Source organism: Papio anubis, chromosome 16 (assembly GCF_008728515.1).
Source record: "Papio anubis isolate 15944 chromosome 16, Panubis1.0, whole genome shotgun sequence".
Classification (NCBI taxonomy): Eukaryota; Metazoa; Chordata; class Mammalia; order Primates; family Cercopithecidae; genus Papio; species Papio anubis.
In genome coordinates, this window is record NC_044991.1 from 41,038,374 (window position 1) to 41,062,716 (window position 24,343).

General features: G+C 42.2%; 1 protein-coding gene and 1 long non-coding RNA gene across 2 annotated transcripts in view; one reads left to right on the top strand and one right to left on the bottom strand.

Moving 5' to 3' along the window:
• Positions 1-24,343, bottom strand: part of PCSK2 (proprotein convertase subtilisin/kexin type 2) — a 260,345-nt gene that overhangs the window by 151,184 nt on the left and 84,818 nt on the right. The window lies entirely within an intron of this gene.
• On the top strand, positions 10,171-16,493 carry LOC116270784. Its single transcript, XR_004179005.1, has 3 exons — positions 10,171-10,247; positions 10,724-10,941; positions 16,412-16,493. It is a non-coding gene; the product is annotated as an uncharacterized LOC116270784 (long non-coding RNA).

Genomic DNA, 24,343 nt, shown 5'->3' on the forward strand with positions numbered 1-24,343 from the left:
CTCACTGCAGCCTCAACCTCCCAGGCTCAAGAAATTCTCCTGCCTCAGCCTCCTAAGTAGCAGGGACTACAGGCATGCACCGCCACACCCAGCTGATTAAAAAAAACATTTTTTATTTTTTTAGAGTCAGGTCTCCCTGTGTTGCCCTAGTCTCCAACTCCTGAGCTCAAGTGATCCTCCTGCATCGGACCCCCAAAATGTGATACGGGCCTAAACCACTGCACACCTCTCCCAATGCTTTTAAATGATTATTATTTATTTCAGGGAAAACAAAGGAATTATCTTTATAAGGTAAGATAAGGCAGAATTTTCTTTATTTTCTTCCTGGATAGAAAAGCCAATTTTATTTTCTGGTTTGCAGTAAAATTGCTGCATCCTGTTCTCATCTACAGCTGAGGGTTAAATGAATGTTCTTCCAACCAAGTGCTGAAAATGTGCTCCAAGGACAGAGCCTGGCAAACCTGACCCAGTAAGGCCTTTTCCCTAAGAACATCGTAAAAACTGAAAAGCAAGCCCAAGAATGCCCCACTATGGTTTTCATCATATTCTGTTGAAAGCAGTAATCTGCTTAAATTCAGAATATCTGACAAAATCATGAAAAAGTATCGCTCTCTGGGGATTCTCCTTTATCATTCTTTGAGGCAAGTTCTCTGGGACTGTATCCTTCAGGAAACACATATTGCAAACAGGGCTCTTCTCCATCCTCCTTCATTGGATTCCTTCCAATGGTGTGAATTGTGAGTGATTTCCAATCTGCTGCCCTTTGACTCCCTGAGGGAACCCCTGGCTTTTTCTTTGGGAGAAGTTAACCACACATCGGTTTCCTTGGGTGTCAATGGCAACATAATGTTGATGTGTGGTTTCTTGGATGTCCTCTATATCAAAGAAACCCAGAAATATCTTCACCTGTGTTTATCTGTCATCTCTGACACAGACTAAGACAGGACTTTGTTGTCATTTCCAAGGGTATAACCTATTTTGCACGTGGACACCTAGGATGCAGATCCCAGCCTCTGAAATGCACCGCATTACCCCATCACTGGCCCTCAGTTCATCTCAGTTTTCAGTCAGCCCTCTTCAGACAGGGATGGAGCTGTTTCCATGGATTGGTTGGAAATATTTTCCACTATGCTACTTAGTGCCACATGGGTGAGCTCTATTATCAATTAGCAAATGACAAAGTGTGAACAATGATGTGTAGTTCTGCATCTAAAGCCAGAGTGTGTAGTGGGGGCACCTGCTGCTTAACTAGCTTCACATTCAGAAGCCATAACTGCCATTGTTGCTCCTCGCATCATCTATTTCTATGTGGACTGCCATTTGCCTGATGTTTGCTCAGCACCTGGTAAGCAAAGAGATTTCAAAAAGGTAGAAAAGAAAATCAATATCTCTGCCCATTTAAACAGCCTCCCACCATTCAGTGACATTCGCACAGTGCTGGGGAGAAAAGCAGGAGATCAATGCATCTTAGGGACCCAGAGAAGGTGTTTGGTTAATTCCTCTAAGCAATCAATGGCATTCAACTAGTTGCTAGCCTGGGTTCAAGTGACTAGGTTTTTATAAATCTGAGGCTTAAAGAAAGGATGGCATATACCTGTGTTTGTTTTTAAAACCTGCATCTCTCCAGCTCAGAGGCAGCAACCTGTTTCCCTCCTATATGCAAATACAAAAATCTCAACAATAGCACCAAATGCAAAATACTTTACAATGATTATGTATCTAATTCTTTCAACAATACCATAATGTGGTATTATAATTGTGACAGTGTTAAAACATGTCTGTGAGTTCTTTGCTATTCTTCTCGTCAAAAGGTAGAACCTGTGTTCCTCTCTTTGACCTGGATGAGCATGTGACTGATTCAACCACTGATTTATTGTGAAATAAGTGATGCTGGGATGAGCAGCACAATTCCAAATTGCAAAAATATGCAACCAGCCCAAATGCCTATCGATCAATGTGTGGATAAAGAAAATGTGATACACACACACACAGACACACAGACACACACCATGGACTACCACTCAGCCAGAAAAAGGAACAAAATAATGGCATTTGCAGCAACTCGGATGGGACTGGAGACCATTATTCTAAGTAAAGTAACTCAGGAATGGAACATCAAACATCGTATGTTCTCACTTATAAGTGGGAGCTAAGCTATGAGGACGCAAAGGTGTAAAAATGATACAATAGACTTTGGGGGACTTAGGGGGAAGGTAGAAGGGGGCAAGGGATAAAAGACTACACATTGGGGATGGTGTACAATGCTTGGGTGATGGGTGCACCAAATCTCAGAAATCACCATTAAAGAACTTCTTCATGTAAACAAACACCACCTGTTTCCCCAAAACCTATTGAAATAAATAAAAGAGCCCACAAGCAAATAAAAACTAGACAAGGAACACACACACACCACACACACACACACACACAGACATGAAGTGATGCTATGATGCTGTCTGACTTCCAAGAATACATAAGAAAAGGACATCTTGCATTTTGACCTAGGGAAAGCCAGTTACCATATAAGGAAGTCTGAGCCCCCTGAGACTATGGTCCTGGAGAAGCTGAGTTTTGGTCCTCTGGTTGGTCCTCAGCTGGGCTCCCAGCCTGTAGCCATGTGATGGGACATCCTGGACATCCAGCCCTGTTGAGTCTTCAGACAACGCCCCCCCAACCTCTGCTGCCATATGACTGCAAGTATATGGCATCCCATGTGGGAACCGTGAGCCCTTCCCAAATTCTTGAATCACAAAATAGTGAGCCAAAAAACTGTGGTTTCCTTTCTTCTCTAGGCTCTGGGGTAATTTGCTACACAGCAATAGTAACTGAACAATTGTCTACCATTCTATGAGTGAGGAAATTGAGCTTGATAAACTCTGAGTAACTTGCCCAAAGTCACACAATTTCCAGGTTGCCAGTTTTACACCAGATTTGCCTCAGTCTGAAACCAAGGCCTTTGGCTGTATACGATAATGCCTTTGTAAAGAGCCAGTTAATTGTAGGGGAAACCCAGCAGGCCTGAGAGAATGTGTAATTAGAAATGAAATATCACTGTTTTATGTTCTTGCTTGAAGATCCAGCTGGTGGTGCAGATCTCCATCCCATACAATAGATGTGTGGGTGAGAAGTACTGGTCCCATGGTTCCAGGTCCTCTACTTCTCTCAGAGCAGGAACATTTTCTTCCAGGTGTTGTTCTCCACCCCTCATGGCCCCTTCCTATTGGCCCTCCCCAGCCTCAACTTTACCACCAGTTTCTCTGCCTCAAAGTCAGCCATCACATTTTTTGAAGCAGAGAACATTTTTTGGCCATCCATGGCCCTGGACCCATTGCCCACTCACCCTGTAAGAATGTGGACTGACTGCTGTCACCACACTGAGAGAGAAGCACCGCTCACTGCACTTTGTGGATGCAGAGAATGCGGCTTGTGGGAATTATATGGCATACCCCCGCTGTTTTCTGATTCTCATTGTACCATGTTCATTTCCAGTGTCCTCAACTTACCACACATTTGAAAAATAAATTACAATTCAGTGTGCCTGTGGAACCCAGCAATTTCTCATTCCAGTGACTCTGATTACTCTAGTGAGAGATGTTATTCCTACATCAGGAGGTTTCTGGCTCCCTCCAGGCAAAGCTGTTTTCTATATAAAGATCTTCTCTGGAAAATCAGAGTGCCCACACCACTGCTCTTTTATATCCCCAACCTGGAGAGTATGCTGGGAAAAATGACTCCAGGCACAAGTGACTTGAGCCGGTAAGTAACACTGACAAGCTGTGTTACTTGGGCAAGTTACTTAACCTTTCTGGGTCTCTGTTTCTTCAGGTGTGAAGTGAGAGAATGGGCCAGATGAATTGAACATGTTGTGAACATAGTATGAATACACAACTATCTAGATTTGAAGCCATATATATATATATATATATATATATATATATATATAGACTTGGAAGAAATGTATGGAAATAATAGCACAGTGAAGACTTACTGAATAACTTCCATATGCTAGCATGGTTCTGAGACCTTTACACTTATTTAATCCTTGTTAGTATTATCATCCCCATTTTACAGATGAGGACACAGGGGCTTGCCTGAGGTCACACAGGTAGAAAGTAGATGAGGCAGAATTTGAATCCTGGCTGGCTGAAGCCATAAATACATGAAGTGGTTCCAGAGGCTGCTCTCTTAAACTACTTCTTAGTACTGACAAATGGGCAATAGTATCCCAGGACAGACAATCATGTCAGAGAAATTCTGAAGGAAGGGGGACATTTCCAGCTGGGAATATCATCGGGTTGGGAGGCCTCAAGAAGCTTGTGTTCCTGTGCTGCTCCATGCCTGGTGACCACCCTCGCTCCATCAGCATTTCCACAGGTGTCTCTTGTTTCCTTTGGAGGGAGGAAAGTTATGCTCCAAAACAGGACAGAGCATGAAACATGAGATTCTGCAGTCAGTTGTGTACATTTGGAGCACAAGTCATGGTGGATCTACTTGCTTTTTCTTTGTAAACTTTTAATTTGGAAATAATACAAAAATTGGGAAAAGAGTACTTAGAATTCCTACACACTCTTCATTTAAGTTTTCTAAATATAACATTTTACCATATTTGCTTTATCATTCTTTTTCTACATATACGACACAGGCAAAATCATTTTTTTTCTGAACTGTTTGAAAGTTGCAAACAGTGTGCTCCCTGAAGTTAAAAAACTTCACTATGTGTTTCTTAGAAACAGTCACCTTCTCTTACATAGCCACAGTTCAGTTGTGAATATTGGGAAATTAACATTGATACAATACTATTCTCTAATCTATACCTTATTCAAATTTGATCAATTGTCCCAGTGATATTCTTTATGCCCCTGCCAAAAAACAACCCAGGATTCAATCTAGGGTGACTTGTGTGCTTTTCAAAACTTTTCATTTTTAGAGCAGCCAAAACCCCAAATAAGGTAGGACTCTCTTGGTAGGACAGGGACTTCAAAGACTATATTGCATATATAGTAAAATAAAGGCAGGGTGCATACAACCAAGATTACGAATGCTACGGTGAAAACCATCAACCTTCTAGCAGGTCAGCAATGGTGAATGCTGCGCACGCTCAGTTTCTCAGTATCCTTCTAGAGCAGTGGTGCTCACATTTAGAAGCAGCATCAGAATCCTCTGGAAAGCTTATTAAAACAAAAATTGCTGGGCCCCACTCTCAGAGTTTGTGATTCAGTAAGTCTGGAGAGGGGTCTTAGAAAATCCTAACCAATTCCCAAGTGACACTGGTGCTGCTGGTTCAGGGGACACAATTTGAGAACTATTGCCCTAGAGAAACCTGTGCCTGATGGTGTTCCTCCCAGATGTCAGGTGACAGCTTCATCGGTGACCTCTTTCTTATCAAATCCAATGCCCTATTTTCAACTCCACTTGGCTTTTTGATAGAGGCGGCTAAAGGGACATTTCTCTACTCGTCAGAGCCCTCCCATTTCCACCAAGACACTCCAACTCCCACTCAGGAGGATTAAGAAAATAGTATTTGTGTGTGAGGTCCATTGAGTGTGAAATTTACAAGCAAGATATTATTTATATTAATCAGAAGTAAACTTGAACCCAGCCCTTGGGCTCAAAGCCATCCCAAGCTGAGTCCATCCTACATCAGCCGAACCTCAACCAAGTCATTTAGTAGACATTAATGAGAAGTAACTATCTATTGCTGTGAACACCTGCAAATTTTGTTAGTTTGTTATGAAGACATAGCACTGATGCACAATTTTATAGGATTCTCATGAAATTAAATAAATTAACAAATGTAAAGGGCTCAGAACAGTGCTTAGCATGTAATACATGCTCTGTAAGTGTGAGCTATAATTATTATTATAACCAGTGCCTAGACCACTGAGAAAGTTTGATAATAGAAGAGCCTCTGATGACTTCTGATATCCATCTTTCTCATAGTTCCTAGCATCCAAGACCAGGGTTCTAGCCTACAGGTTTGATTTTGACCCAATTACTTTACTTTTCAGCGTCTTAGTTACCATTTATCAAATAAGTTTGCACACTTCTGCCAACCTCAGAGGTTTTTTTTTTTTAATCACATGAGATGATAGGCATAAAAATACTTTGAAGATTATGAACCAGCATTGCTGTCGTTATTTTTACCTTCTCTTCAAGAATAAAAGCAATTCTGAGTGGTTCACAGGAGAGAGATCATTAAGTGCCCCAAGAAGTATTTTTCTGGTGGTCAGTCACAGACCAGGTGTTTGGATTTTTATAAATACTACAGCTTACCCTGGGAAGGGACTTACATTGGGTTTTCAAACTTGTCATAAAATTCAACTTGAGATTATTTAATTATACTTTCAATTTTCATGAAGTATTCTTTACTTGTCAGGTGGATTGCAGCTGAGAATGGAAAAAGCAGTGAGTTTGTAGACAAAAGGCCCGGGTTTAATAGATGGTTCGTGACTCAGGGTCTTCTTGGCTGTGACCTCAGAAAGTTATGTAACTTCTGGGTAAAATGAAGGTGATACTCATGAAAGTGTAAACTGTACGGGGTTATTTGAGAATCTAATAATGTCCAACGTGCTGCAGATGTGCTGAAACATTCTTTTACATATTTTTTGAAGGAAGTGTGATCAGCACAGCCCACATGGAGTGTGTTGGAAGAGTCCATCCAACTCTGAAGTAGGAATGCTGTTTGAGTCAGGAATGCTACTTTTAGATCTATCCATGTCAGTTCTTTGGGTGCCTACCTTTTAACCATTCTCAATCCCCTTCTCCTATGACTGCTTCTCACTGTGGAGACTAAAAGAGCCAGACACCTGCTTACCCAGCTTCTCTTGTGACTTGGGAAGGCTATGTGATCTGTTCTGAGCAAAAGCTATAAAGGGGGCATCTGACAAAGATTTTTTCCCCTTCATGAATGAAGAAAGAGCTCTTTCTCATTTTCTCAGCTATGCTTGTGCTTCCTGTCTTTGGAAACTGGAGTAGGAAGATGTGCTCTCTGGACCTGCAGTAACCATCTTACAACCACAGGGGATGGTTGAGACAATTGCAGAGAGCAACGTGAGGCCTGGATTGTTAGCTGCTGGTCCAGCCTCAGACCTGGCCACCTGTAGACTTCCTGTTGCACAGGCTGATTGAAACCTTTATTATTTAAGTCATTATTACTTCTGTTCTTGGCAGCAAAAAAATTCTTTATGTTATTTTATTTATTTATTTTTTTGAGATGGAGTCTCACTCTGTCGCCCAGCCTGGAGTGCAGTGGTGCGATCTCGGCTCACTGCAACCTCCGCCTCCCTGGTTCTGCAACCTCTGCCTCTCTGGTTCAAGCAATTGTCCTGCCTAAGCCTCCTGAGTAGCTGGGATTAAAGACACGTGCCGCCATGCCCGACTAATTTTTTTATTTTTAGTAGAGACAGGGTTTCACCATATTGGTCAGGCTGGTCTGGAACTTCTGACCCTGTGATCCACCCGCCTTGGCCTCCCAAAGTGCTGGGATTACAGGTGTGAGCCACCGCACCCAGCCAAGAATTCTTAGCTGATACACTATCTCACAGTCTCTCACTCATGTAGAAAGGAAGGTCTAGAGCTGTATTGTCCCATAAGTAGTCACTGCCCTGTATGGTTACTGAGTACTTGAAACTTGGCAGTGTGAATTGATTTGTGCTCTAAGTATAAAACACACACTGGTGTTTGAAGACTTAGTACAAGAAAACAATGTAAAATATCTTATTATAATTTTATACTGATTACATGTTGAAATGATAATATTTTGGATATACTATATTACATAAATATATTATTAAATTAATTTCTCTCATTTCCTTTGCTTTTATTATAGAAATGTGGCTACTTAATATTATGTACATAGTTGTGGCTCACATTACATTTCTATTGGCCAGCACTGTTATAAAAAGATAGATACCAACCTAATGATAATAATGATCACCTCCAGGGTGTGGAGCTGAAAGAGGTGCTCGATATGGAGACAGATTTCTTTTTTTCCTTCATATACTTCTTGAATTTTCTATGCTGACCATATATTTGCATAACAGATTATCTTCTGTGAGTTTTAGGAATATAGGACAAGATCAAAACACATGAGTTAATACATGCAAACATGCTTCGCTTGGTCAATGTTTTTTAAAATTTTCATTTTGTGTAACAATCCTGCACATGTAATTTGTCAATTGTTAAAGATATGCACGTGTTAGCTGAAAGAGAGAAGTTTTTAAACTTGGTAATCGTCTATTTTGGAACATTATATGCACTTCAATATGTGTAGTAAGTCTTTCAATTTAAATATTAGACAAAGCATATGGAGAAACACGTAGGGTTTGCAGTAATAAAACAGAGTGTGTTTGTTTATAACGGTAGAACTCTATAGAAAATGATCTTGCTTCTGAATAATTGGGGACATTTTTATAAGCTTAAAAATAAAAGGTGACTTGTAAGGAAATTAAGATGCTTTGGGGTTAGCTCATATATAACTAACAATGTTTATGATAACCCTCTTTTTAGTGGTAGAACACAGCAACTTGTAAAACAGCCCAGCCTGATTCTGGCTCCAGCCTTTTTGTGATGCACTGCTAGGTTTCTTTTTCTCCAAAAACCCTTGAGTTATTAAATTTTGAATTTAACATTGATTTACTCCTTTTGAAGTTTTGCCAAATACAAAGATAAATTACTAAGCCTAAGTGATTAAGGAAGAAAAATGATTTGTTTTTAGTCAACACTGTGTTTAGTATTTTAATTATTATTTTTTTAAATTAAAAAGCCTGTGTGCCATTCCCAACCTGCTAATGGAGCTGGAGAAGAAAATAGCAACCGTGTTCTGGAAACCAAAGAACTCTAATTCATCAGGCCAGGCTGCGGGAAGGGAGGATCACCCACAGGATGTCTTAGCTCTGCGTTTGCTGTGTTCTGGCAAAGTTTAGATACTAATTGACATTTAGTTGAATGCACTGGAGTCTTTGAGTGTAATTTCATGACTGTCGACAACTCCCATGCAGAAATCCAAGTGATTTTGCTTCAGTTTCATCATTTAACTCACAGCTCAGCCACAAGTTGACTGTGTGTTGTTAGCCAAGTCAGTTTTTCCTCTAGACATCATCTTCTAGGCCAGTAAAATAGGGCATTAGGTTGGAAGATAATCTCGAAAACCCTTTTCAGCTTTGAACTTGCCTCTTCCTCTCCTCTTCCGTTTACCATACACAGCACCCTTTCTCACCAAACATATAGTGTATCAGTTAAACTGACATTTAAAGCTGCAAGTAATTATCTGCATTACAAATATCCCCACTGCTAATAAACATGTACTAAATTATGCTTGTCTATGTATTTTAATATATATAAAATTGTATGTAATTCTATAATTATATGTAATTCTACAATATATAAATTATGTATAATGTGTTACACATATTACATATGATATGTGTAACATATAATTATATATATATTAAAATACACACACACATATCAGTGGGAAGGAAACTCCATTGTGGAAAACGTACACATAAAATTCCCAAATCCCAAAAACTTTTCTGGGAGAAGTCAGAGAAAAAACCCAATATATTTCCAAATCTTTAGTGAAGCTTAAATTTAAAAATGCTTTGTAATTACTGTTTGGAAATTTAACTTTGGTGAATGCATGATGAGCTTGTTTCCTTTTATCCTCTTTGTTCATTTTCCTACCACTCTTTAAAGGAGGAAGTAAGAAATCTTTGCAAGCATTCATTTCATTTCAGTGGGATTGTTCTAGGTGCAGAGGCAGGCTCAGGATTCAACAAACACAGCCGCTTAGCAAATGTCTTCTCAATATGGGCATCGCGTGCGTGTATAAAAGCATGATTTACTTGCGTTTTTTGAGGCAGCAGTAAATAAATTTGGAAGCACTGAATTGTATTAGAAAAAACATGACTGAGCATTTAAAGCTTTTTCTCAGTGAAATTAATGGTACGTTTGCTGGCAATCTCTTTCCCATGCATTAATAGGGAAAAAGTGATTTACCAAAAAATGTTAATGGAAACCAGCAAATACCTTAATTTGTTGTATTATCCTGGCCAATTTAAAATTCGAGGAAGCAGAAATGGCACTGGCGGAGACACAGCGGTAGCAGCTGCTACGCGACTTCGTGGAGCGCGGTCTATGGGAGGGAGGGCCGCGTTGCCATGGCAGCGAGCAGGTCCGGGCGCCGCTCTGCCCCAGGGAGGAGAGGGGAAGCGGCGGAGAGCGTCTTCCTTCCTTGGCTTTTACGGGTAGGGGTCGGCGTGGGGCACACGACCTAGCATTTTGCTAAATCTTTGGAGGATACAGGATGTATTCATGTTGGCCCCTGCCTTCAGGAGACTTACAGTTAGGCTGGGCGCCCTCGCAAAATGCATCTGCTTATGTCCTGTGTCCTGAGGACTCAGGGGTGAGCCAGAGTTGACACAGACCGACCCACAGAGAGCTGACTTCTTGGGAGGAATGTGATTGACACAGCAGTTACAAGGGAGATGGATTTCTCAAAAGGAAAGTTGTTGTGCATGCATTTGTGGGGCGTCTGACCTGTTTGTGGTCTCAGGATACTTTCCTTGAGGTCAACAGTGCTTTCTTTGAAAGGAGCTGTGACTTCGATTTTGAAAAATAAATGATCTTGTAGCTGTGGACTTTTAGCCTATTTACATTGCGCTACCGCAAAAGTATGGAAGTTTGGAGTTGGGTTTAGAATTCATCTAGTCTTTTTACACAGATGAGGAGACAGAAGAAGGGGAAGGATGGGAAGAGGACAGCTGTGCTGAGAGGAGTAAGATCACAGCGGAGTGAGGCTGGAAGGAGCCCAAAGGGAGGCCGCATAGGGACTGAGGACAGGCAGCCCCACATCCCAGGCAGCTGGCCTCCCCCGGACTGGAGATTCTGACAGGAGCCCTCTCCATGCACCTCCAATCTCTCTCTGAGCACATGTCTCAGGTGGGTACAAATAAATCTTTGGTCTCAGAGTTGCAGAAAAGGGCTTTCTCTTCCCTGGATAACAAATCCATCATTTGTAAGACTGTAATAAGGTTAAGAACTTGTTGAGTCTAGACAAGCAATAATTCTTGCTGTCATAACCACATTCCATCTCTGACTGCTGTGTTTGTTAAAATAATTTTATTTTTGTTTTGGAATAGTTTCAGATTTATAAAAAAGTTGAAAGTACAGAGTGGCCATATACTCCTTACCCAATTTCCCCTGTTATTAACATCTGCCATTAGCATGGTACGTTTCTCACAACTAATGGCCCGACGTTGATATATTATTATTAAAGCCCACATGTTATTCAGATTTAATTAGTTTTTAACTAATGTCTTATTTCTGACCTATAATCTCGTCTAGGATTCCATATTACTTTTATTCATCATATTTCCTTAGGTTCTTCTTGGCTGTGACAATTTTCAGACTTTTTTTGCTTTTGATTACTTTGACAGTTTTGAGGAGTACTGTCTCTGACAGCTTTTCAAAGGCATACAAACATACATGCTGATGGAGGACTTGATTGCCATTTGGTCATTTGCTTTTCTAAATGCTTCTTATCATTTACCTGACCTCTAATATTGAGGTAGATTGCTTGTTGGCTCATCCTTCCCTGTACCCACTGTGGGTGGAGGTACTAACCTATTCTTGACTTTGGACTTGAGCATGTTGAGTTGTGTTGGCCAATGGCATGGAGGCAGAAGTGACAGTGGGCCATGACTAAGCCTAGGCCTTAAGAGTACTCCTGTGATTCCACTTGACCTTTTTTGCTTCTGTCATTGCAGTGACAGGAATATGCCTGGGCTATGCCACTGGTGGCCTGAGAAGAACATGCCTGGGCCAGGCCCCTGGTGGCTTGAGAAGAACATACCTGGGCTAGCCCACTGGTGGCTTGAGAAGAATATGTGTGGGATGGCCCACTGGTGGCTTGAGAAGAACATGCCTGGGATAGCCCACTAGTAGTTGAGAAAGATGAGAGGCATGTGGAGCAGAGTCACTTTCTGCTGAGCCTCATCTAGAACAGTTCACCCCAGCCCATCTCTAGATGAATGGACAATAATCAATGATTGTTGTTTTTAACCTCTGAGCTTTGGAGACACTTGTTACACTTGTTATGTAGCAATAGTTAATTGAGATATGACCTACCATTGAGTAGATGGAAGGCTGTATAAAAACTTTGAAAAATATTTGGTATTAAAAAAGTATTTCTTTGGGAACATGTAATCAAGGTGATTGCATGCCCCACTGGGTTATTTTAGTGTCTGTCATGAGAGAACGTCTTTCTCGTTGAAAATATGAGCTGCCTCACCTCTGAGCCAAAATGACAATGTCTTTTGCTATTTACAAACTGTGTAGTGATTTGTGAAAAATCAAAATTGAGCAGTTTATAAATATGTTCATTCACTTATTCATCTCTTCAACAGCTATTTAGTTGCTATGTAATATGTGCTGGGCCTTCTGCTTGGTGCTGACCACATGGGATGAGTAAAAGTGGAGACAGCCTGGACCCACAGGGAGCTGATTTCTTGGGAGGGAGGCGACTGACATGCAATTACAAGGGAGATGAATTTCTCAAAGGAAAGCTGTTGTGCATGCATTTGTGGGGGATCTGACCTGTTTGTGGTCTCAGGAAATCTTCCTTGAGGAAGGCTGACCTGAATTCTGCAGCCAAGGGGAGTTGACTGTTCAGAAGAGGGGAGCCTTCTACGCACACTGTGCAGCAGGAAGAAGCATGGTGACTTTGTAACACTGCACAAAGCCCGGTAGAGCCAGACTTCAGGATGAGGAGGGCGCTGTGAGGCGGTAGGGGGTCTGTCCTCTGGCATCCCAATATTTGAGCACCCTGATTATTTGGGACATCCCCATTTTCTTCTGCAGATGCTGAAGTAGGGGAAGAGACCCTTCTCCATGCACTGTGGGAGCATGCTTTTTAAGCACATCAGGCCCACAGCTCCTTCTCAGGCTGTAATTCTTTCAGGAGGGCCAGGAAGGTACATGCTGGTTAGAGACTCCCAAGGGGGCTACTGGTAGCTGAACATTCAGCAGTAGGAGGAATATCTGGGTGCTGGAATCTGGCAGCAGGAAGAGGGTGATCAGGACCAAGGTGGGCTAGGGTCTGCAGGAGTGTCCTAAGTCAATAGTTCTTATGGTAGGGCCTTGGCTACTCATCTCTAAATCAGCCTGGTTCCCATCTTCCTAATATGATTCTGTGAGCGATGCCCTTCTAATAAATGCATTTTCTGCATTAGTTACCCAGATTCTACTTCTGTTGTTAAACCTAAGAACCCTGATAAGAATAGGTAGGTAGGTGCCAGATCATGCCAGCTCTTCCAGGTCACGTTAAAGAAAGTGGTCTTTCACGTTAAAGAAAGTGGTCTTTTGCCTAAGAAACTTAGAGATCCATACAGAGGTTTTGGAGATGGGAGGTGACTGTCAGATTGGAGCCAGTGGTTATAGCCTGGTGTCATTTGCGTTTCTCCAGAAGACCCTAAGACAAGGACTTGAGTATAGTTTATCTAGGAGGCAATCCCAAAAACCACCAATGCGGAGAAAAGGCAGCCAATACAAGGTGTGTTATCAGGCTTGTTACTACTGTCCACAGCTAGGGGTCAATCCCATTGGGGAATTCTGGGAATAGTACAGAACATGCCTCAGTCATCCCATGTGAGGGAGGAGGGAACTGGGGTATTTGTCTACCAACTCCCATCAATCATTGGTTGAGGGCTTCTCTGCTGGGGAGCATTCACTACCCAGAACTTCCAATCTGCCCTGAACAAGGGCCAAATGGGAACTGTCTAAGATGAAGAGTTGCAGGTATTGGCAGTTGGAAATCACCGAATCTCTGCTCCCAGAAATAGTCAGGCCTGAGGACAGTGGCTGGGACACAAGAGTGTCAGTTCACTGGATAAAACACTAGCTGGCCTTTATACCTTATAAACTAAAAATGCTGTCCTAGGCTGGAGGCTGTAGAAAAGAAACAGCAACGAGTGCCCTGTGCTGCCCATGGAAAACTGAGCGATTGAAGAAAGATATAACAAAGCTTTAGTTACTTTCTGTTTAGTCCCTATTTATAATTTGTTTCTGCTTCAGAGGAAAGTTTAAAATATGCAGAACTTGGTTTTGCAGTTCAGTAGACTGAAGTTAGAACCCTGGCTCCACATGAATAGCTTTGTAATCTTGGGCATGTTACTTAATCTCCTGTTCCTGGAAGTACCTGCTTCTAAAAAAGATGACTGTGAACCAATTATATTAGTTTGCTAGGGCTGTGAGAACAGGTGGCTATAAATAACAAAAATTTATTTGCCCACAGTTCTGGAGGCTGGAAGTCTGAGATCAAGGTGTTGGCATGTTTTGTTTCCTCTGGGGCCCCTCTCCTTGGTTCTCCTTGGCTTGCAGATGGCTGTCTTCTCCCTTTGTTTCCTCACATGGTCATCCCTCTGTGTGTGTCTTTGTCCTAATCTACTCCTCTTATAAGGACACTATTTGCTATGGTCTGAATGTCCCTCAGAATTCATGTGTTGTAACTTAATTCCCATTATGGTGGTATTAAGAAGTGGGGCCTTGGCCACGTGTGGTGGCTCATGCCTGTAATCCCAGCATTTTGGGAGGCCAAGGTGGGCGGATCACCTAAGGTCAGGAGTCTGACACCAGCCTGGCCAACATGGTGAAACCCCATCTCTACTAATAATACAAAAATTAGGCAGGTGTGGTGGTGCATGCCTGTAATCCCAGCTACTCTGGGAGGGTGAGACAGGAGAATCACTTGAATCCGGGAGGTGGAGGTTGTAGTGAGCTGAGATCGTGCCATTGAACTCCAGCCTGGGCAACAGAGCGAACTCAGTCTCAAAACAAAAACAAAAACAAAAACAAAAAACTGGGGCCTTTTGGAAAGTGATTAAGTCATGAAGATGCCACTTTCATGAATAAATTAATGCCCTTATAAAAGAAGCATCAGAGAGAGTTCCCCTTTCTTGTCCTTCCATCACTTCTACCATGTGAGGACACAGTGTTCCTTCCCTCTGGAAGATGCAGCAACAAGGTGCCATCTTGGAAGGAGAGACTGGACTCCTCACAGACCCCATAACTGCTGGCCTTGATCGTAGACTTACCAGCCTCCAGAACTTAAGAAATGAATTTCTGTTCTTTATAAATCATTCAGTCAATGGTATTTTGTTATAGCAGCACAAATGAACTAAGACATAAGTCATATTGGATTAGGGTTCACCCACATGACATTGTTTAACCTTAATTACCCCCTTAAAGGCCTATCTCCAAATACAGTCTCATTCTGAGGAAGGGGGTTGGGCCTTCAACATACAAATTTTAGAGGGGTACAGTTTATCCCATAACACCAATGAAACAGCTTACTTTTCAAGATTGATGACTTACTCATCAATACTCCCTTCAAGACCCTTACCTCCATGTGCCTACCAACCCAAAGTAAATAAACTTTTCCAGTCCCAACAAGTGCCCTGCCTTGCAAGACCAACTTCAAAATCACCCATCTCAGGCCCTAAAACCATTCTCCGTTAAGGCAATGTTCTCTCTTAGTGCAGTAAGTATGATAAGCTTTGCTTGATCAACAGGTTTCTTTTGTGGTCTTTGAAGAGTAGATAAGATTGAATAAAATGATGAATGAGGACTCTGTTACAGTACCTGGCATTTAGAGGTGTTTAAAGAATGGTGGTTTTCTTCTATAACATAGGTTAAACACCTCTACTATAACCGAGAGGTACCTCACAAGAGAGAAGATTTTCAAAGCATGAACAATGATTTTTATTTTTCTTCCTTTGTCACGCCCAATTGACAAAATAATCTCAGTTCACAAACCTTCTGTCTCTCTGTTTTGTCTGAATAAATCTATGCCTGATACAAGTCAGCAGTTTCTAGATTATTTTCAACTCTTTTTAATAGTTCTTGGAATGTCGGAATCAATTAGAGGTTAGTCAAAGGTTTTTTCATGTATAATACAATTCTGTTGAAGATGGCAGTTGGTGGGAATCTTTCAGACTCTAGCAGTTGATTGTGAATTACAGAATCAACTACTGTTATGTAAATTACAAGAAAATAGAGGCTAATTTGTTTCTCTCTGTAGGATCAGAGCATGGTGCTCTTCACATTGAAAGAAGTACTTATCATTACCTAATTTTGTTAGAGCTTTATATGCCTGTCTTTCCCCAAAACTGAAAGCTATTAGAAAGAAAAGGTTATTAGCTCTATACTTGCTATGTAATTCAAGACAGAGTCTACACACAGTAAAACTTCAATATAAATTAAGTAGAATTGAATTTAGTCCTCAGCAGTGAGGAGAGTATTGGAGTGTGGAGAAGAAGGAGGACAACATTTGTGTGCCTTTCATGGGTGGGCTGCTTACATATTTCTTTCACTGCAATCCTATGTGGTCATAATTGCTATTGTCTTTTAACAGATAAGGAAACTGAAGTGGAGCGTGGATAACTTGGCCAAGGTCACAGTTTTGAGAGACGACAGGGACAGAATGAAATCCAAATCTAAGTAATATTGCTTCCTAATGGAAAACAAGGAAAAAAATCTTTGCTTTCCTGTTGAGTAACTTGGGTGAATAATGTTGAAAACAAATAATTTATTTAAGGTAGCTGAGACATTATTGGTTGGCATAACAACAACAACATAACCCAACCAGTCCACAGAAGGAGGGAAAAGCAGAAATAATCGACAGGGCTGTTTGATGCCTAACATTTTGCTTGTTTTAATAATGTGTTGCTTTGCATGTACTTGCCTTGGTTTTAGTCAAAACCATTACACATTTAAGCTAGTCCTGACTTTCTAGTTAGTTCTCCAAGATTGGTTAAGGCAGAAGGACTCTAGCCTTGCCCATATTCCTTCTGCATTCGCCTCTACAAGCTAGAATCTGCTTTTAGAAACCCTGAGAGACTGTCTCTGCCTGGAGGCTTTCCTCTGACTCACTAGCTGTGTGCCTAAGGAAGAGTGATGTGCTGGAGAACTAATCCTCCCCGAGCACCCTCCAGCGGTCTCTGACAGGGAGTTTGTGGATGAACATCCAACTTTCTTCCCATTGGGTCGATGACTGAGTCATGTTCTCCACAGTTTCCCAGAGGTGCTCAGCAAGCCTGAGCCCCAGTTGCCCACACTGGTAATTTCCTTGGAAACACACACTTTAAGGTGTTTCTCCCCTTTCCTGTCTCACTTCCTCACCCTTGCATTGGTGCTTCCTGAAGACCTTGACCTGGGCTGGCTAGGGAGTGGAGACGTGAGAATTCAGCTCTTCTCTGCTGCAGTGGATAGCTACAGTTATGAAAAGAAGACACTGACTCCAGGAGGATGTGTCTTGGGACCGAGGGAAGGAGTCTCCCTAAGGTGCACTGTAGGAGGAGGAATTCAGGCTTCAGAATATGCCCTATGAGTTCTATATGATTTTTGGGAACAACATGGATGAGAGCTAAGTGTCTCCTGGGTATACACCTTTTGCAGTAGGAGAGCTCTCCCTGGAAAGGCAGTTCATATGCACATTGAAGTTTGAGGAGTACTGCCTTATGAATCTGAAAATAAATAATATGAGAAAAACATAACACCTTGAGCTTCAGCTGGTTTTCCCTCATCACATCTGCTTGTTTACCTGCCTACCTGAGCTCTGTCTTTTCTTTCTGAAAATATTTTCTAGACTCTTTAGTCCCAATAGATTTTTCCCCTTATAAATAAATTCTCCTATCCTAAAAATTAAGTGGAACTACTGTATCAGTGATTCCAGATGCTTGCCAATACCTTCATAATTAATGTAGTATCAAGTTAGTCATGTTACTTTGGGCCCAAAAAAGTCATCTTTCTGAATTTAAGTTGTCCAAAGAAGGATTTGAAGATAGCTGAGATCTATTTTGGCACATGCTTACATGATTCAAAGTCCCTAGAGTTTTGGTCTGGTGATATGGATAGAAGCATTTTCAAGAATACGTCTGTGGTAGGTTATTGGAGTAATGTCCTTGATTTATACCCCCCTCCCAGTGTTCACCCCCTTGAGATTTCCTGCCCATACTGGCCCTAGGCCTGGCCATGTGACTTGCTTTTGCCAGTGGAATATAGTGAACATGCTATAAGCAGATGCTTGAAAAATGTTTCTGCACTCGGGCTTGTTCTGTCTTGCTGCATCTTGGAACACAGTGGCCACCAGCATGTGAATAAACTTGGGCTATCCTGTTGGAGATATACAAGGCCCACTCCCTTGCACCTCCCAGATAACAGCCAGCATTAAAACTAGAAATGTGAGTGAGGCCGTTCAAGACCAATCAGCTCCTACTTATACCATCAGCTGATTGCCTCTACGTGAGGAACCCCACGCAAGACAAGCAGAAGATCCGCCCAGTGGAACTCATCCTAAATGCCTGACCCAGATTATAATGAACTAATAAATACTTTTTGTGGTAATCTATTATGTCTTAATGGTTTGTTTCATAGCCAAAGCTAACTTATTGCAACTTTTTTGTCTTTATCTTATCGGGGTGTAGCTTGGTAACTACTTAAAATGGGGAATTATAGGAGCCCAGGTATTAAAAAAGGTCATTTTAATAATCAGAAATTAGTTACAATTTACAATTACTTATTTAATGACTTACTAATGATTAATTCTTGGTTGATTACATCCTATCTGATGCAAAAATATGTTTTTCTCACAAAGCATGCTCTGTCTTCAAACACTGGCTCAGAAATGAGCATTACACATAACAAGATGGGGCTTTTCTTCTCTCTTATTCCCCCCTTTCTGATTGCAGCTGAATTGAATAATCCTGCTCTGGCTGTTCTGATTGTGTGTGTACTCTTCCCATGGGCTTCTTGTCTAAAGTGGCAGATGTATTTCTCTCTCTCTCCCTGAAGAAATGACAATAGAAGTAAATTGTGGCCCTGTAGCTTATTCAAAGCTGCTGAAAGCAGAAGCAGGCTTCAGAGAAACCTAGCAGAACTTTGACATTCGTAGGCGTCCCTGGCAGATGGTGATTGTTGGGTGGAATGCCCCGTGGAGATGAAAGACCACCAGCCACAAGTGGTTTTGGACCATATTGCTTAGAAAATGACAAACATACTTACTGTTTCCTGACTTAAGTCAAAATAAAACAGACCAAAACAACTCCCACGCTGCAATCACAGACACTTGACATTACCCAACTCATATACAATGCAGAATGCATTTTACCTTTGAAACAGGGGCTGGTAATGTTGTTTTTCATCTATATGAAATGATGAAAAACATCATTTGTTTTTTTGGATATAGGACTTGGGCAAATGAAAAACGTGATGACAACTCGACCTCAATACATTTTGGATCTCAAATGTCCATTCATCAGGAGTCAATAACATCCTTCATCTTTCATAGAGGGTAGGCATGAAACCTCTGCAGAATCTCTAAATAGTGCAGAAAAGACTAGAACGCAAGTTCAAGGACTGGAGTTTTCTTTGACCACTTTATAGATGGAAATTGAGCTGGAAATGTTCTGTCTTTGGTTTTCTTTGGCATTCAGAACTGTGTTCCAGCTAGGAGCTCACTGTAAGCAAGTAAATCAGAATATAACCTGCATGGCAGATCTTAAAACACATCCAGTCGTGCAACTAAGTTGCATCCAAAACCCAGGATGAATGCTGGAGATGACTGACACATCAAAACAAATTTGAATGATACATGCATTTTAAGAGACTGTCTGTAAACCAGAATCGGGCAAATGCTTTTTCTCTTCTAATTTATTCTCTTCATCTCTGTTGCAGGCAACCCTCCAGCTATTTGGTTATTATTAATCTTTCCAGCCATTCCATAATTGTCCTTCCTGCACCTAGAACTTTTTTAAAAAAATTATTTTCTTTGTTATTTTCCAACCTTTCATGTGTTGTTTATGTGTTCCCTTTTTTAAAAAGAAACTCTTCCCATGTCTCTTTTATTTCGGGAGTAGTATTTTATTATTATTTCTATTTTCTATTACTTCTTATTTCTACTCTTTCAAAAACTGTCTGGCAATTGAATGTACACATGAATAAAGGGGAACTGGAATGAAAATGTCCAAAAAGGATGCTGGAAGGATTGGGGGAGTTGTATTGAGGTGGAGAGGAACAGATGGCAGCTGTTAGTAAAAGAAAAACATGTCTAATAAATGAAGATTTAGTTGCCCATTTTTCAAATCCAAGTTTGTCAAGAGGGACACTAATGGACACAGCCAGAATTGGCGGCAGCACAGTAGGAAATGGCAGGAAATTATGCCCACTCCAGTGAGAAAAGGAAAGAAAAGATGGGTCAACTGGGTCTGGAAGGAGCTTTGGATAATTCCAGCAAATATTGGACTATGAATATCTTTGTGAATTTGCAGAATTCACTAAGATATTCCAAGCAAGAAAGTTTCATAGGGGGAAAATTATGTATAAGTAATTCACATTTCTTTCCCTCATGCCCACCACTTTGTACTGAGGGACAGTTGAGTCAACTCTCAAGTTCTTCTTTATTAGGGAGAGTTTGGGAGCTGAGAGGAAATTAATGCATATAGAGATGCTAAGTTGATTTACCTAACTAAGAGCTAGCAGGAGCGTCTGTTGGGAGAGAACAAAAGACTTTGGGTCAGAAAGTTTGGGAAGCTGGGAGATGTCAGGGCAAGAAGAGAGGATGTGACACGCTCAAACAGCTGGGAAAACAAGGAAGGAAAGAAAAGTGGACTTTAGGACATGCTCCCATTAGCATTCTCTGAGAGAGGAAATACTGGCATTAATTTTTAATGAGTTTTGGCTGCTGAACTAGATTTTTTTAAAGCCTGCACTTCACAGGGCCTGAAAATTACTTATGTCACAGGAAATCTCCTGGTGCATTCAACTCTTATAATCTATCTGCCACATCACACTATTACATTTCACAACCACAACATCACACATCACAGTATCAGAAACATGGGGGTGGTGGAGAAAGGAGTCATTGTTAGCTTAATGATCAAGCACAACTTGATGCTGTGTTATAATTCTAACTTTTTATAGGGCTGTGTGTCTCCTGTAAGATTCCATCCTGAATCCTGGAAAAGGGTGCTCGGTTGCCAGCACTCTAGGTTCACTTAGAATCAGACCCTGACTCTGGGATTTGAGGGCAAGTAGTTTATTTGGAGATGGTCCAGAAAGCTCTGGTAGGGGAGAAAGGAAGGGAGACAGGCAAGGGAAGGAAACCAGTAGAGGCTGTGTTTTCAAGCTTGTTATCTGAAGAAAATTGTACAAATGCTTGCTGACATGGTATTTCACCTCTATATGCCCAGAAGCTGATACATATATTCACACGCACATAGACATATAATTTTAAAGCATTTGCATGTCTTAGATAACAGACGGCACCCGTGGTGTTTTTCACTTACATCAGCCAACCCTGGGTCAGTAACAATGGAGCTGGAAATGAGAACAGAAACGTGTGAGGGCAGCAAAAAGAGAGGCATGTTCTGTGAGTCGGTAGTTAATATTTACTGAGCAGGCACAACTTGCCCACACCAGGTGCCGAGTGCCTTCTGTGCCTGAGCAACCCTATGCGGTCAGGACGACTGACAGCCATCTGACCTATGGAGAACGAGCCTTAGAGAGGGTAAGGCCTAGGAGTGGAACCCAGGCGGCCTGACTTGAGAGGCAGAGTAAATCTCTGTGGCGCACTCGCTCCCAGCAGGAATGATCGCGTTGTTAACAGAGATGCCAGCGAGGCCGGGCGGTTAATCTTTAACGCTGGCGAGTGGACGCAGCTAGAGCCCCTTGCTCCTGTGCCTGCCTGGCAGGTGTGTCCGCGCGGGCCATGGATTCACACCGGCCGGGGGTGAAGCACGGGGACGGACAGAATGACAGCCACGGACCGGGACGCCGCAGCCCTGCAGGAGGCCGTGTCAACGATTCACATTCACCCAGCGCCAGACTCATCCCCAAGCCAGGCTTCTCTTTTTCTCAATCACTGCCTAGAGAACCGGAGCCTGTTGTGTGCGGAAGGATGGGCGCGCCCCTGGCTGCAGGCACCTCTCTGGTTCTCTGCCCCGTTTGGGGCGGAGGGAGCTGTGTGGGGCTCTCAGCTCCGCCCCTGCCCGTGGAGGGCGCGGAGGGCGCGGAGGGCGCGGAGGGCACCGAAAGGCGCAGGGAGTCGCAGGCCGGACAGAGACCCGGCAGCGAGGAGCTGTGCACCCAGCTGCTTTCCGTGCAGGAGGGCGGCCCCCTCTGGAGGGCCAGAGAGTCATCGGCCCCTCCGGGGGTTCCCTTATAGCGCAGAAAAGCATCCAGGGTCAACCAAGCTCACTGTTCACCTCTATAAATAAGTGTGTAGATCCTTGGTTGTGCAATTCTAAAACCCTAATTCCTTTTTTTTTTTTTTCCCCTCTTCTTCTCTATTCAACTCTCTGGCCCAACCCCTCCCACCGCATCCCCAACCAACACACTGAGGAAGACACACACCGTCACCACCACCACACCACACTGAGAGAGTCAGGCAATTAGGGTAAATTCATGCCAGGCGTCAGAGCAGGAATTAGCCCTGGGAGGGACCTCAGAAGTCCCAGGCCCTGGCTCCTGGGTGTTGGGCTGTAGGAATCCACAGAATTTCCTTCAGAAAATCCACTGAATTTCCTTCAGAAAATCTCTGAAAAGTCCGAAGGGAGAGAGAGATTTTCAGAGAGATTTCGATAGAGTGGGCTAAGTGCTTGTGGCCCTGGCTTATTTCAGAAAGGAAGTGAAAAGCCTTTTCAGCATTTAATATCCCGTGTTGTAGGGAAGTCCTTCATTATGTCTATCCTAAATCTCTATTTCTGCAAGTTAGTCATCAGCACATTCCTGAAGAGCAATTTTGCTGACACAAAAGTAACATTAGACACAGCAAGCATGAAAGGAGTCACACTTCTATTAGTAAACATTCAAGAAGCTTCTGATAATGTTAAGTGGCAAAGAAAACACGTGAAAATTCAATTTTTGAGGCCAGTGACTAGCAGACACTAAAGAATTAGAAAAGGTCTTAAAAAATCAATAAAATAAACCAACATTCCTTACTAGAGATGTAATTTTTAAAATCATTCGAAAGTAACAGCTGATTTCTTTGGGTCCGTCTGGCTTAATATGTAGTAAAAGCGGAAAAAACAAACCCAGTTTCACAGACAAACTAGACACCAGCCCACACCTCACTTTAGGCCACTGCGCAGACTTGTCCCTCCCCAAATCGTTCACATCCAAGGCAGTAACTGTAAGCTATTCAGAGCATAGCTCAGGTCATACCCTGTTAGCTCACAATTGCCAAACCAATGAGATTTCTACATGGGTGATAAACACTGCCTGGAGCAGAAAAATTTCACTTCCTGTAGATTTGGAAAAATCCACCCGACTTGATTCATTCCCACTTGTGTCCCGGGTTTGAGTCTAGATGCCTCCTCAGCATTATTTTCAAGCATGGCTCTGTGTTTTCCTGATACTGCAAAGTTGATGCCCGCTGAAACACAATATAAAAAGTTACCTAGAGAGGACATCAAAGCAGATTGGAAATCCTGAAAATTGCTAAATGGTAGGTCCATTTATCCAGTGAGTTGCTATTTCAAGACAGCGTTTAAATAGCTAAAATTGCTCAGTTTCTGATCGCCTGCCTATTTGTTTGGCAATGTATATTAATACTCAGGGTAATGCAATCTCTTTGGGGCGGGGATAGGGACATGGTGGGTGGGGAGGTGAGGTTGAGGTCTATTTTCTGGAAAGGAGCACTGAGTCTTTAGAAGAGACAAAAGCACATCATTAATGGAGTGCTATCCTGGCTGAGAAGTGGAGTTTTTAGAGTTTGCTTTGTGCATATGAGCTATTCATTTACAGTCAGGTACACATGATCGGTGTCTCATTATCTATTAGGAAATGTTCTTCAAATGGGTTTGGGGCTGGATTTTTCAGTGGGCTGAGGGAACAAACAACTACTCATCTTCCAGCCTGTCAGCCTCAACATCCATGTCGTCCTGTCATTAGCAAGAGTTGACTTGCAGAGAAAAATCTTCTAAGTTATAGTCTATTGTTGGGTGAATCACCCCACAGTGACCCAGAAAGCAACCCTGGCGTCCGCTCCCCTCTTCAGGATGCAAACAGGTTGGGGAATGAGGTTGGCAAGGGGGAGAAAAATGGGCTTATGTTATTCTTGTTTGCCAGCCTCTCTCTGCTTTTCCTACAAAGTGAGTCACTAGAAGGTCTTAAGTCAACTGCTTCCTCCTGGGTTTTAGTGTAGGCAGTGGGCCCTCTTGGAAACAAAAATATGATTTGCTCTTGGGGTTTCTTCTGGTGATGGAGGTCAGGAGCAGCAGGAAGTGGGAGGGGGAAGGTGAGCACAGCCCTGAAGAGAGAGTTTTATAAAATCTGAGGACTAGCTTAC